The following is a 14,511-nucleotide window of genomic DNA, read 5'->3' as shown; positions in this document are numbered from 1 at the left end:
AGCTGCGGTAAAACTTCATCATTGATCATCTGCAGATACCTGTTACCATTGACATTCCTTTGAAAGAAAAATGGTCCGATCACCTGACCACTTCCACAAAGTCCCAACCAAACAGTCCACTTTTGTCGATTCATGTTGGTGTCAAAATTAAATTCCGGGGGCTGTCCTGTCGGTGCATATTCAATAACATTATGGGTATTGACCTTGCCGTCCATGGCGAAAGCAGCTTCGTCGCCGATAACGAGATACCGCAGTAAATTGACATCTGCTTCGCAACGTGCTATCAACCATCCGGCAAGCACCAGCCTCCTGGCAAAATCCCCTGGCGTAAGTTGATGCCGGATGTGAATCCGATATGGATGTTGGTGGAGGTCCAGTCTTGTGATTTGGTTGAATGTTGCCCAAGGCAATCCCGTCCCATTTCGTCTTGCGCTGGTATCCCTAGGATGCTCCAAAACCTGCTGCCTTACTGCTGCAATGTTCATTTCCGATCGCCCAGTGCGCCTCCTACCAGAATTCTTGTTGCAGTTGAGGCTAGTGCCATGCTCTTGGTATTTTCTAACATTCGCCCAGATGGTTTTGGCTGCTGGAGGCTCCTGTTCTGGGACACGTTCCCTGAACGCATCACAAGTTTGCTGCAAACTTCCAGTTTGATGAAAGGTTGTAACCACGAAGGTCCGCTGTTCAGTTGTAAGTTGAACCATCTTTTCAATGACTCAGACTGTCTCTAAATCCATACACTGTAGGCCGATCTTAAATACCAATCTTAAACAAAGGATGACGCACCCGACGATTACCAGACCAGCTTAACAATTTTACATAATCAACTTGGCAGTGACAAGTAATGCGTCCATTTAAAACTGTCTTGCACCGATTAGCCAAACTTGTAAAAATGCGATTTGAACTTGTCATTTTCAATGAACATGTACTCGGTCATGTGTGACCGCAATGATGCATGAAAGGCATCAATGGAAAGCTGAGGATCTCCTCATAATTGGTAAACCACATGGAAATTGTCAAACTAAATAGTCTTTGCATATTAACCCCTTGAATTCGGATTACCTTTTTTTTGATACGCACTGTATATTCGTCCTAGATCAAAGGGAGGCGCAAAGTGCCCCTCCCTTTATATAAGGGATCGTTTCTCTGTATGCAGCTTTAACATGGGGACTGAAAAATTTATTGGCTTCTACTGGACGAAATCGGCTGCAAATTTCAGAAGTAAATTCTTTGTACGTTGAGGTAATATGATCCAAATTTCAGCAACGTCCGTTTATGCATTCTTGAGTTTTATTTAGAAACCCTCAAAATCACATTGGTGTCTGTCCGCCCAAAATGTGTTTGCGCTCATATCTCAAGGGATATATACTCGGAGGCAAAAGTTATTGTGACATGGAATTTTTTCATTGGTAATCTTGTGAATGAATTTTTGGATTTGAACCAGAGAAAGAGTGTGTTAAAATGGTCGAAGAAACACAACGAAGCAGTTGTTCGAATTGCACGAAATTTGCAAGAAGCATGACATATTCGAGAAAAATGGCCAGCAATGTTCACTTCAAAAGGCCAGACAACCAGACGCTTATCATTTCCACTCAATGCAGTCTTAAGAAGTGCAGAAGTCAGAAAAACACGTCCATTCATCGTTCTGGAACCCAGCCTGACGGCCAATTCTGACGCCAGAACATCGACGTCGACGTCTCCAGTGGAGCAGACAACACTTGAAATGGGGAGCACGTGAGTGGAGAAGAGTTCTCTTCACCGATGAGTCACGTTTCCTTCTTCACCGAGCTGACGGCAGGACACGTGCCTACAGGCGCATAGGTGAACGTTACATCAGGCCACGTGTTCTGGAAGGGGATCGTTTTGGAGGTGGGGGCGTTATGATCTGGGGTGGGATAACAGCTGCACCAAGGACGCCAATGATTGTGATTGAGGGGAACTTGAATGCTGTGACGTACCGAGACGAGATTTTGCAAATGGCCGCTTTACCATTTTTGCAACAGAACGGCCCTGGAGTGACGTTTCAACACGATAACGCCAGACCACACGTTGCTCGAGTTGTACAGCAGTATCTTAATCAGAACAATGTTAATGTGTTACCCTGGCCTGCAAGATCCCCTGATTTGTCACCCATTGAACACGTCTGGGATGAAATGGAGCGACGTTTCCGACGTCATCCGAATCCTCCAACAACGCTGCAGGAACTCCGCCAAATCCTTCCTCGGATATGGAATGATCTTCCCCAGGACTTTCATCGACGTTTAGCGGCCTCAATGAGGCGAAGGTGCCAGGCCTGCATCAATGCACAAGGTGGACACACTCGCTACTGACCGTGTGAACTTGCTTGTGAACCCCCTCTTGTGTTGTGGCTCATTTGCATATGCCAGGTGCGCTGTTCTTATGGACTGTTGATCGTTACCATACCTTGAAACATTTGTCTTTCCATGTAATAACATTTCATTCGCGGCAGTAAAAGTTTAACACTGATTCTGTTTGTTGTTTGTGTGTCACAATAACTTTTGTCTTTGAGTATACATTGAAACTAGCTGAAACGTGGAATATACATCGACTAATAGGTCCAGTTAATGGCTTTCGAAACAAATTCTACCTAAGTGCTATAGTTTTTGCTTTAAAATTAAATATATATATATATACATGAGTAAATATATAAAAATATATACATACTTTATAACTCTTCAAAATGTTATTACCCAAATCTAATGTGCTGGCTTAATGGCGTAATGGGTAAGGCATCAGATTCCCAAGCTGTGGAGTGTAGGTTCGGGACATTAGATCGTCTTGAATAATCTGAGGGACATCACCTGGTGTTGTTGGCCTAATGGTTAAGGTGGCGGGCTTAGGATCCTAAGGTCCAGTGTTTGAATCCCGTTGAATTCGCGCCAGATAGGGTTGACTCAGCCTGTCAATCTGTCATCCTTCCGAGGTCAGCAAAATGAGCACCAGATAACTGGTTAAAGGGAGCATTGCATCAGCAGCAGATGCACCCACAGACAAATGATGCAACCAGCAGCTGGGTGGCTGCACACGAACCACCCACCAATCAAAAGGAGGTGCAAAGTACCCCTCCCTTTATATGGGATCGTTTCTCTGTATGCAACCTTAACTTGGGGACTGAAAATTTGTTTGTCTACTTCTACTGGTATATTATATACACACTTTATTTGGCACTGGTATATTATATACTACATATTATATTACATATTATATATTACAATACACACTGGTTTGAGAGGGTCATTAACCAGTGTGGCAGCTACATTCAAATGTAAGTTGTGCACAGAGGGAGCTGCAGATGGAGGAAATGTTGAGTTGGATCTTGGAGACGGCGTGAAGCTGGAAGGTGTGAAAACATTTTGTTACCTTGGAGACATGCTGGATGGAGAAGGTGGATCAGACTCGGCAACGGTTGCTCGAGTGAGATGTGCATGGAAGAAGTTTCGGGAACTGAGTGGCGTGCTGATGATGAGGGGAGTATCGTTGAAGCTGAAGGGAAAGGTGTATGCTGCATGTGTGAGAAGTGTTATGATTTATGGGAGTGAGACATGGGTAATGAATGTAGAGCAGCAACGAAGGCTGGAAAGGGTGGAAATGCGAATGGTTCGATGGATGTGCGAAGTATCATTGAGAGCGAGGAAGACAAATGATGAATTGCGAAAGATGATGGGAATAGAGCCTGTGACGGATGCTGTGAAGAGGAACAGGTTGAGATGGTTTGGTCATGTGTTGAGGAAGGATGAAAGTGACTGGTTGAGAAGAGTGATGGAAATGAATGTAGAAGGAAGTAGAGGACGGGGAAGACCGAGAACGACTTGGCTAAAGATGGTGGAAGAAGAAATGCGGGCAAGGATGTTAACAAGGAGAGATGCAGAAAATAGGGCAAAATGGAGAAGATTGTCATGGGGACCGCAAGGCTAACCCCCGCTCTAGCAGGGCAAATGGCCTTAAAATGCATGTTGTTGTTGTTGTTGTATACCCTTTAAAATATTTTTCAAAATTTCTAATGTGCTGGCTCAATGGCTTCATGGATAAAGCATCATAGTCACAAGCTGGGAATTGTGGGTTCAAGTCCTGTCTTGGTTGAATATTTTTCCCCTTACTTTTTCAAGTCTTTTTCTCGTCCTCAATAAAGTCTTGTATGATGAACAAATGCATTTTGTTTGTATTTTAAATGTATCTTGTGAAAAATGCCAGCGGCATAGAAAAGGCCCCTTTAAATGGGATGTGCCTTGTGGCAAACGAAAGAAAAGAACATTCTTGGGTGCATTTGCCATCTATATTGTGAGCAGTAGTAGTCTATATTGCTTACAGTTGCCGTCTATATTGCTTACAGTTGCCGTCTATATTGCGTGCAGTAGCAATCTATATTGAATACAGTTGCCATATACAGTATATTGTGTGCAGTTGCCATCGATATTAGGTGCAGTTGCCATCGATATTAGGTGCAGTTGCCATTTATATTGGGTGCAATTGCTGTCTTTATTGTGTGCAGTTGCCGTCTATATTGTGTGCAGTAGTAGTCTATATTGCTTACAGTTGCCGTCTATATTGCTTACAGTTGCCGTCTATATTGTGTGCAGTAGCAATCTATATTGAATACAGTTGCCATATACAGTATATTGTGTGCAGTTGCCATCGATATTAGGTGCAGTTGCCATCGATATTAGGTGCAGTTGCCATCGATATTAGGTGCAGTTGCCATTTATATTGGGTGCAATTGCTGTCTCTATTGTGTGCAGTTGCCGTCTATATTACTTACAGTTGCCATATACAGTATATTGCATGCAGTTGCCATCGATATTAGGTGCAGTGGCCATCTATATTGTGTGCAGTAGTAGTCTATATTGCTTACAGTTGCCGTCTATATTGCTTACAGTTGCCGTCTATATTGCGTGCAGTAGCAATCTATATTGAATACAGTTGCCATATACAGTATATTGTGTGCAGTTGCCATCGATATTAGGTGCAGTTGCCATCGATATTAGGTGCAGTTGCCATCGATATTAGGTGCAGTTGCCATTTATATTGGGTGCAATTGCTGTCTCTATTGTGTGCAGTTGCCATCTATATTACTTACAGTTGCCATATACAGTATATTGCATGCAGTTGCCATCGATATTAGGTGCAGTTGCCGTTTATATTTGGTGCAGTTGCTGTCTCTATTGTGTGCAGTTGCCGTCTATATTGTGTGCAGTTACCGTCTATATTGTGTGCAGTTACCGTCTATATTGCGTGCAGTTGCCATATATATATTGAGTGTAGTTGCCATCGATATTTAGGTGCAGTTGCCGTTTATATTCGGTGCAGTTGCTGCCTCTATTGTGTGCAGTTGCCGTCTATATTGCGTGCAGTTGTCATCGATATTAGGTGCAGTGGCTGTCTCTATTGTGTGCAGTTGCCGTCTATATTGCGTGCAGTTGTCATCGATATTAGGTGCAGTTGCTGTCTCTATTGTGTGCAGTTTCCGTCTATATTGTGTGCAGCTACCGTCTATATTGTGTGCAGTTGCCATATATATTGCGTGCAGTTGCCATCGATATTTGGTGCAGTTGCCGTTTATATTGGGTGCAGTTGCTGTCTATTGTGTGCAGTTGCCGTCTATATTGCGTGCAGTTGTCATCGATATTAGGTGCAGTTACTGTTTATACTGGGTGCAGTGGCTGTCTCTATTGTGTGCAGTTGCCATATATATTGCGTGCAGTTGTAATCGATATTAGGTGCAGTTGCTGTTTATATTGGGTGCAGTGGCTGTCTCCATTGTGTGCAGTTGCCATCAATATTGCGTGCAGTTGTCATCGATATTAGGTGCAGTTGCTGTTTATATTGGGTGCAGTTGATGTTTATATTGGGTGCAGTTGATGTTTATATTGGGTGCAGTTGCTGTCTCTATTGTGTGCAGTTGCCGTCTATATTGCATGCAGTTGTCATCGATATTGGGTGCAGTTGCTGTTTATATTGGGTGCAGTTGATGTTTATATTGGGTGCAGTTGCTGTCTCTATTGTGTGCAGTTGCCATATTGTTGCATGTGTGCAGTTGCCATGTGTATTAGGTGCAGTTGCTGTTTATATTGGGTGCAGTTGCTGTCTCTATTGTGTGCAGTTACCGTCTATATTGCGTGCAGTTACCGTCTATATTATGTGCAGTTGTCTATATTGTGTGCAGTTACTGTCTATATTGCATGCAGTTGCCGTATATATTGCATGCAGTTGCCGTATGTATTGTGTGCAGTTACCGTCTATATTGCGTGCAGTTGCTGTATATATTGCGTGCAGTTGCCGTATATATTGTGTGCAGTTACCGTCTATATTGCGTGCAGTTGCCGTACATATTGCATGCAGTTGCCGTACATATTGCGTGCAGTTGCCGTATATATTGTGTGCAGTTACCGTCTATATTGCGTGCAGTTACCGTCTATATTATGTGCAGTTGTCTATATTGCATGCAGTTGCCGTATATATTGCATGCAGTTGCCGTATATATTGTGTGCAGTTACCGTCTATATTGTGTGCAGTTACCGTCTATATTGCGTGCAGTTGCTGTATATATTGCGTGCAGTTGCCGTATATATTGTGTGCAGTTACCGTCTATTGCGTGCAGTTGCCGTACATATTGCATGCAGTTGCCGTATATATTGTGTGCAGTTACCGTATATATTGTGTGCAGTTACCGTCTATATTGTGTGCAGTTACCGTCTATATTGCGTGCAGTTGCCATATATATTGCATGCAGTTGCTGTATATATTGTGTGCGCCATATATATTGCGTGCAGTTACCATCTATATTGCGTGCAGTTGCCGTATATATTGCATGCAGTTGCCGTATATATTGTGTGCAGTTGTCTATATTGCGGGTGCCGTATATATTGTGTGCAGTTACCGTATATATTGCGTGCAGTTGTCTATAATGCGGGTGCCGTATATATTGCATGCAGTTGCTGTATATTTTGCGTGCAGTCGCCGTATATATTGCGTGCAGTTGCCGTATATATTGCGTGCAGTTGCCATATATATTGCGTGCAGTTGCCGTATATATTTCGTGCAGTTGTCTATATTGTGTGCAGCTGTATATATTGCATGCAGTTGCCATATATATTGCGTGCAATTGTCTATATTGCGTGCAGTTGCCGTATATATTGCGTGCAGTTGTATATATTGCATGCAGTTGCCGTATGTATTGCGTGCAGTTGTATATATTGCATGCATTTGCCGTATATATTGTGTGCAGTTGTATATATTGCATGCAGTTGCCGTATGTATTGTGTGCAGTTGTATATATTGCATGCATTTGCCGTATATATTGTGTGCAGTTGTATATATTGCGTGCAGTTGTATATACTGCATGCAGTTGCCGTATATATTGCGTGCAGTTGTATATACTGCATGCAGTTGCCGTATATATTGCGTGCAGTTGTATATACTGCATGCAGTTGCCGTATATATTGCATGCAGTTGCCGTATATATTGTGTGCAGTTGTATATATTGCATGCAGTTGCCGTATATATTGCGTGCAGTTGTATATATTGCATGCAGTTGCCGTATATATTGCGTGCAGTTGCATATACCGCACGCAGTTGCCGTATATATTGCGTGCAGTTGTATATATTGCATGCAGTTGCCGTATATATTGCGTGCAGTTGTATATACCGCATGCAGTTGCCGTATATATTGCATGCAGTTGCCGTATATATTGCATGCAGTTGCCGTATATATTGCGTGCAGTTGTATATATTGCATGCAGTTGCCGTATATATTGCGTGCAGTTGTATATACTGCATGCAGTTGCCGTATATATTGCGTGCAGTTGTACATATTGCGTGCAGTTGTACATATTGCGTGCAGTTATCTATATTACGTGCAGTTGCCGTATATATTGCGTGCAGTTATCTATATTACGTGCAGTTGCCGTATATATTGCGTGCAGTTGCCGTATATATTGCATGCAGTTGTACATATTGCGTGCAGTTATCTATATTACGTGCAGTTGCCGTATATATTGCATGCAGTTGCCGTATATATTGCGTGCAGTTGTATATACCGCATGCAGTTGCCGTATATATTGCGTGCAGTTGCCGTGTATATTGCGTGCAGTTGCCGTATACATTGCGTGCGGTTGTCTGTATTGTGTGCAGTTGCTGTTTGTATTGCGCGCAGTTGCCATCTATATTTTGTGTGCAGCATTGAACATTGTAGGCAGCGCATCATGCTCCGAAGCTCATTACCGCACGTATTGATCTTGGTAATTGGGTTAATTGTTATGCTCATCAAACACACAATGCTGGCAAACACTTGTCCGATGATGTTGAAAGGAACTGGTGAATATTAATACTTTGTTTTACTCTCGTACACAGCTCGCTGGAATCTCTGCACATCAGATCAGATTGCATGAGAATCGTCAAATCGAAAGTAAAGTGCTCCAGAGGGACTCCTGTTTTAAGGGAGTCATTTTGTAATCGACTGCACAGATTAAAGGCAGTTGTTGAGACTTATCTGCAAGTCTGACACGTCATATTCCAGGCTTACTAACACTCACTTGCACTCCTTTGTTGTTCCATTCTTATCCCGATCTTGTACATGCTTTTTCTTTATCTGTTCTATCCCACTCTTGGCCAACCCCTGCTCTGCAGGGAAGAATGGCCTCCAAAGGTGGTTTTTTTCTATCCCACTCTTCTCTCCAGGACTTGAAGTTGACATTCCATTTACACCGCCATTTCGACATGCAATCCTCCATTGCTGGTCGTGACCTACTCTTTCCTTGTTAACCCCCTCATACCAGTCTCCTGGGGTGGCAGTATTCGCACCCTCACCTTGAAGCTGTCTTGTGTTGGGTTCGATTCCGACTCGACTATAAACTGCCATCACGGTGTAGGGTGATTCATCAATGGATGGTCCGTCCCTCGGATGGACGTTAAACAGGCGTCACATATGCCGGCATTACTTGGTGGACATTAAAGATCCCCACAGTGTCCTTCATGAAGTGTAGGCGAGCTATCGCCGGCACCATTAAGAAATTGCAAATTCCTGCCCTAACTTAGGTTTACTTTGCACAATTCCTGCCCTGCCCTAACTACTGCTTATACTTTGTCGTGGTGGGGTGGTTTAATGGGCGTGGAAAAGGTCATGGCTTTGGATTGGGGATGACTCGAGATGGTGAACTGTTTTCTTGAAGACCTGGATGGAAGAATAACATCGAAGAGAATGTGACAGGTGAGGAAAAATATGAACAATCGAGTGGTGGTGGTGAGCAGTGGTTCTCAATTTAGACAGTTCCACAAGGAGGGGGTTGTTGGTGGACAACTTGTGTCCTGTGGATACCTGGGGGAGGGAGGCGGGATAAAGCAGAGGGCGCAAGACCAGAAATGAGACTGCAGAAGACAGAGAAACCATCAACCTGTCAGCGATGATGAAGTGATAGACCCATAGACTCTGATTCATCACGATAGATTCAAATGATCTTGAACTCCTTAGTTTCCATTGCGTCAAGCTGAGCAAGATGTGAGGCAGCGGAGCCGGACCAGAAGGGAGAGCAGTACTCCATCAAGTTGTGGATGAAGGCCTTGTTTGTGGATAGAACCTCAGGTATGCCATGGAAGGACTTTGCACAATGGAGGATGCCAAGTTTGTCGTCTGGCTTTGGAGACCAACTTTGAAATGTGGCTCGGCCGAGAGACATCATGGCTGAGAGTGAGACACAAGAGTTTGAGTGACAGAACCTCTTTCAGACAGTTGTTGAGAAAGTAGATGTGAGGCTTTGCGGAACAGTCATTTCAGAGAGAGAGACAGAGAGAGGCACAGAGAGAGAGGCACAGAGAGAGAGGCACAGAGAGCGAGGCACAGAGAGCGAGGAACAGAGAGCGAGGAACAGAGAGCGAGGAACAGAGAGCGAGGAACAGAGAGCGAGGAACAGAGAGCGAGGAACAGAGAGCGAGGAACAGAGAGCGAGGAACAGAGAGCGAGGAACAGAGAGCGAGGAACAGAGAGCGAGGAACAGAGAGCGAGGAACAGAGAGCGAGGAACAGAGAGCGAGGAACAGAGAGCGAGGGACAGAGAGCGAGGGACAGAGAGCGAGGGACAGAGAGCGAGGGACAGAGAGCGAGGGACAGAGAGCGAGGAACAGAGAGAGGCACAGAGAGAGAGACACCTCAGGATTGAAAGACAATTTCCAAGTATTTGACAAGATTGTGATTTAGTCAAGGTCTGAGAAGAGGGAAGAGGTTGCTGCCTGTCTGTCAGAAGTATGAGGGATGTCACGGCGGAGAGTGAAGTCATCAGCAAAAATAGAAAGAGGATTTTCCAGAGAGTCAGTGAGATCATTTATGAAGATTAGGAATAGGATGGGGCCTGGAGCACCACCTTGGGATACTCCAGCCTTGACAGGGAAAGGAGAAGAAAGAGTTCCATTGTATCCAAAGGTAATAACGGAACCACACCTGTCAGAATAGTGTTTACCACAACACCCAATTAATTACACGTTCATCAGAGTGAAGAATCTTTGCAATGGAAGGAACTAGTGTAGTTGAGAATTCACAGTTAGGCAAACCCAGACTATGGAATGTCCCAGACTCCCAGACTATGGAATGATTTTTACCCTCGCCAGAGGAGAGGGTATTGCATTTGACTCCGTTTGTCTGTCTGTTTGTCCGCACAGAATAAATATGATTTTCTCTGCAACTATTGGTCCGATTGACAGGAAATTTTCTCCATAGGTGCAACTCCACCTGTATAATTTTTGTAATGATAATTATGACGTCATATGTCACGTGGTTTGGCCGCCATCTTGGAAAAACCGAAAAACTTTGCACCTCGATATCTCAAACGCTGAATAGAAAAAATAGAGACATGGCTCATTGTAAAGAACTCTCCATGTGGAATAACATCTGTGAAATAACATCTGTGAATGCTGATGTCATAGGTGCCTCCATTATGACATCATAATTTGACAAGTACAATACTTTATCCGATTAAGATGAAAATTATTGAGCCTAATCTAGGAATAAATTAGTGGAGAAAAAAAATTAACCATGACGTCATCGGTCACGTGGTATGGCCGCAATATTTGTTTTAACACAAAAGCCTTAAAAATGACTGAAAATATATCCTGGCGAGGGTTTGCAATCTCGGATTGCTCTTTTTCTTGTTATGAAAAGTGATGTGCTCTCGTTAGCCACAATTCATCTGGTTTGAAGAGATCAGTATTAAATTAAAAGTTTGTGAGTGTGAGTGCCACAAAATACTCAACACTTTTTCCTGGCAATATGAAACCACAACCCTTTTACGGATTGCCATCACGACATCCCTTGACAATTTTATGTCTCAATTCCACAACAAATAAAAAACTGTACACAATTTGATCGGAGCTGATTTGGGTAGGAACCATGCTGTATATATTGTTACGGTTGTGGAAATGGACCTCAGGGAGAGCATCCATGAACACGTAGGGAAACCCTGAGTTAGTGTAATGCAGAAGAATCACTTTCACCTGGGAGGCTCGCAAATTAATTACTAACATTAGCTATTTCATTAGAATACGTGCTTGGATATATTCCTGGCTTTTGTGCAGGGAATTGGGCGTAAATGTGCTGTGAGATTAGCATGTTTCATCCCTCGTGTGATTTTCCCAACTATCTACTTTCAATGCATCAATCCAACTTTCAATCCATCCTTTCATTCCTCCCAAGCCGTTAATCACGAGTCACTCACACTCTCGCTTCCAACCCGCCATACTCCGGAACTCCCCAAAACCCCCACCCTTTGCCTTCCGAATCTCATAACCCCCCACTGGAGGCTTCCCTCTTCCCATTTAAAAACCATTCCACCTGTGCATCCATCAATCTCAAATCCCTCCCAACTTCTGCTTCCTGCGCTCCACTCAAAAACCCTCCCTCTTCATCCAACGTGCCATCACCACATCCCTTTTCATCCTTCACCATTTCATCTTCGGGAGGGGGGATTCTGGAGGACGATGCCATTTTTCTTTGTAAATGTGTATTGTCGAGCGCCACTCCTGGTGGGAGAGTGTATTACAAGTACCGTACCAGCAGTTTCCAGTATTATTATAGTATTTATGTATGAAAAGCTTGTAGAATTGAAAAGCTTTTATAATTGGGCGATTTCCGATGTGATTTGCATTTTCTGCACTCCTAAACCACTGGACGAAATAAGTTCAACAAGCCAGGAGACGACGATGGTTCACGAGCGAGCGGTATTCAATGACAAAGGATGGACTATAACCGAAACAGGCCCGGACAGGCCAGGCCCGGAAATGTCAAAATGAAGGTTACTGACCTTGAAATGAGATAGAAAATAATGTATAATCAGTTATGAGGTTAGTTACCTACACAATACCGAAAATTCGGTTTGATTCCGACAACTTTGAAAATTTGACCTTTGTGACCTTCAAAGGTCGAAGATTCTGAAATTTGTTGGAAAACTTGTATTTCATGATGTATGTGATAATATAAGATCATGTACGACATTTCAATCAATGAGGAAGCGAACAATGTAATAAAACCATCAAAAATCGACTTTTCTAAATTTCGTGACCTTGTGACCTTGACCTTGGGCGAAAATGAAAAATCGAGCTCCGTGGGGCTAGACACACAACATTGGCCTAACCAAATACCGAAACCCCTGTCAGATTCCACCAACTCCCTCGGAGAAGATGTAGCTTGAACTCGATTACCCCCTAAAAAGACATCTTTTCCGGGCGTGGCTCCGCCCACAATGGGCGCAATACGCCCACTCCAGGCAGGACACAACTAGATCATGATATCAACCTCCCACCCAAGTTTCATCAAGATCAGATGATATCCTCGGGTAGTTATGCTGCAGACAGACAGACACACACCCATGACGAATATAGTGGTCACTCTGTTTGATAACTCGTGAACCAAAAGTGTTGGTTGTACTCTGGGTGTACATGAGAATATTCTGCTGAGCTCGGATGGCCATGGCCACCTCCAACTTTGATATACAGTATATATTTTGAATTTTTTGCAGTATCTAAGGCTCGGGGTAGATCTGTCACACACGCACATGGACATACAGACAAATACACGAGACGAACACAGCCACTTAGCTTGGAGGAAGTGACGTCACAACAATGGCGCCGTTTTTGTCACCTCACTCAGCGGGGCATTTCCTGAGGAAGTTCCTCGTCCATTGTCGTGAATTTGATACATTTGCAATATCTGAACTCTTACTAGACATCCAAAGAGCGCTTGTTGTTCCATATCTCTTGTTTAAAGGTTTTATTATAACTTATCCTTAATTTTGTAATTTTGTGCTTTTGTTTCCTCTCTTTCAGCACTCCTTCATTCAGTTTATAAAGCCATGCTTCGGATCGAAGGCTTCACTTACTTCATCCCCATGGATGCCAACCTGTCGGGTTTCCCACCTCTAATCCTTTTTGAGTGCTGAATGTCAAGCAAGGGATGGAACAACACGAACCATTTTCGAAGTCCTTGGTATGACTTGGCCGGTATTTGAACCGACGACCTCTCGGACTCTGTTTTCGTCATAATTATAGTATATATACAGACTTGGCATTTAATATGGAATATATATATTTTTCTTGACTTGGGTTTACTTTCTTAACTCAGTATATCAATCTGGTGAGTTTCTTTTACACTTTGGTGATTTATTTGTTAAAAGAACCATGTCACTGATTGTCTGTCGCAGCAAGAAGTCAACAACAGGATTATATCACAGGTGGCGTGGCAAAATGTACGGACAGGTGCATTTGATGATTGGCTTCACAGTCGGGTATACAAGGGTTGTGGCGTTCTGTATTAGTGGAAAACAACTGCTGCACATCTCCAAAAGTTATTGCCGCTTCCTCTGGAGATGGTCCGTCAACTCGACAATGCTGTTTGTCATGGAGTGGTGGCTTTACGAAATTACGGCAAGAAACAGCGTGCTATTGCTCGGCAGTATGGCATCACTCAAGGTCAGGTGTCAAAGATCCTGAAACGAAATGCTCAGAGGGGTGTCCCGACTCCAATACCGAGGCCAGGACGTCCCCGCAGAACCACAAGGAGGGATGATCGCCAGCTGCACCGGTTAGTCCACAATGGCCGTACCAAGTCAGCTAATCGGCTTAGGGCTGAGTGGCAGCAACTGACAAATGTGCCTGTATCCAGAAGGCTAGTCAACCAACGACTGGTTCAAGCAGGCTATCGTGCCAGGCGTCCCCTGAGAAAGCCACGCCTGACCAGACAACACCGCCAGCGCCGATTGCAGTGGGCCAGAGAGCACCGTCAATGGCAGCCAGGACACTGGAATCACGTGATCATCAGTGACGAGTCTAGATTTCTGGTCTATCGTCAAGATGGCCGCGTCTGAGTGCGCAGACAAGTGCATGAATCCTACACCGAAGATTGTATAGTGCCAAGAGTCCAAGCTGGAGGTGGTGGGGTGACCGTTTGGGCTGTTTTTCATGCAGGTGGCAAAACTGACTTGGTTGTTCTGAATGGAAACCTGAACCAGTTGAAGTA

This window comes from Myxine glutinosa, chromosome 7 (genome assembly GCF_964187855.1).
Source record: "Myxine glutinosa chromosome 7, kmMyxGlut1.1, whole genome shotgun sequence".
NCBI classification, from domain to species: Eukaryota; Metazoa; Chordata; class Myxini; order Myxiniformes; family Myxinidae; genus Myxine; species Myxine glutinosa.
Note: the sequence above shows the minus strand (reverse complement) of the source record.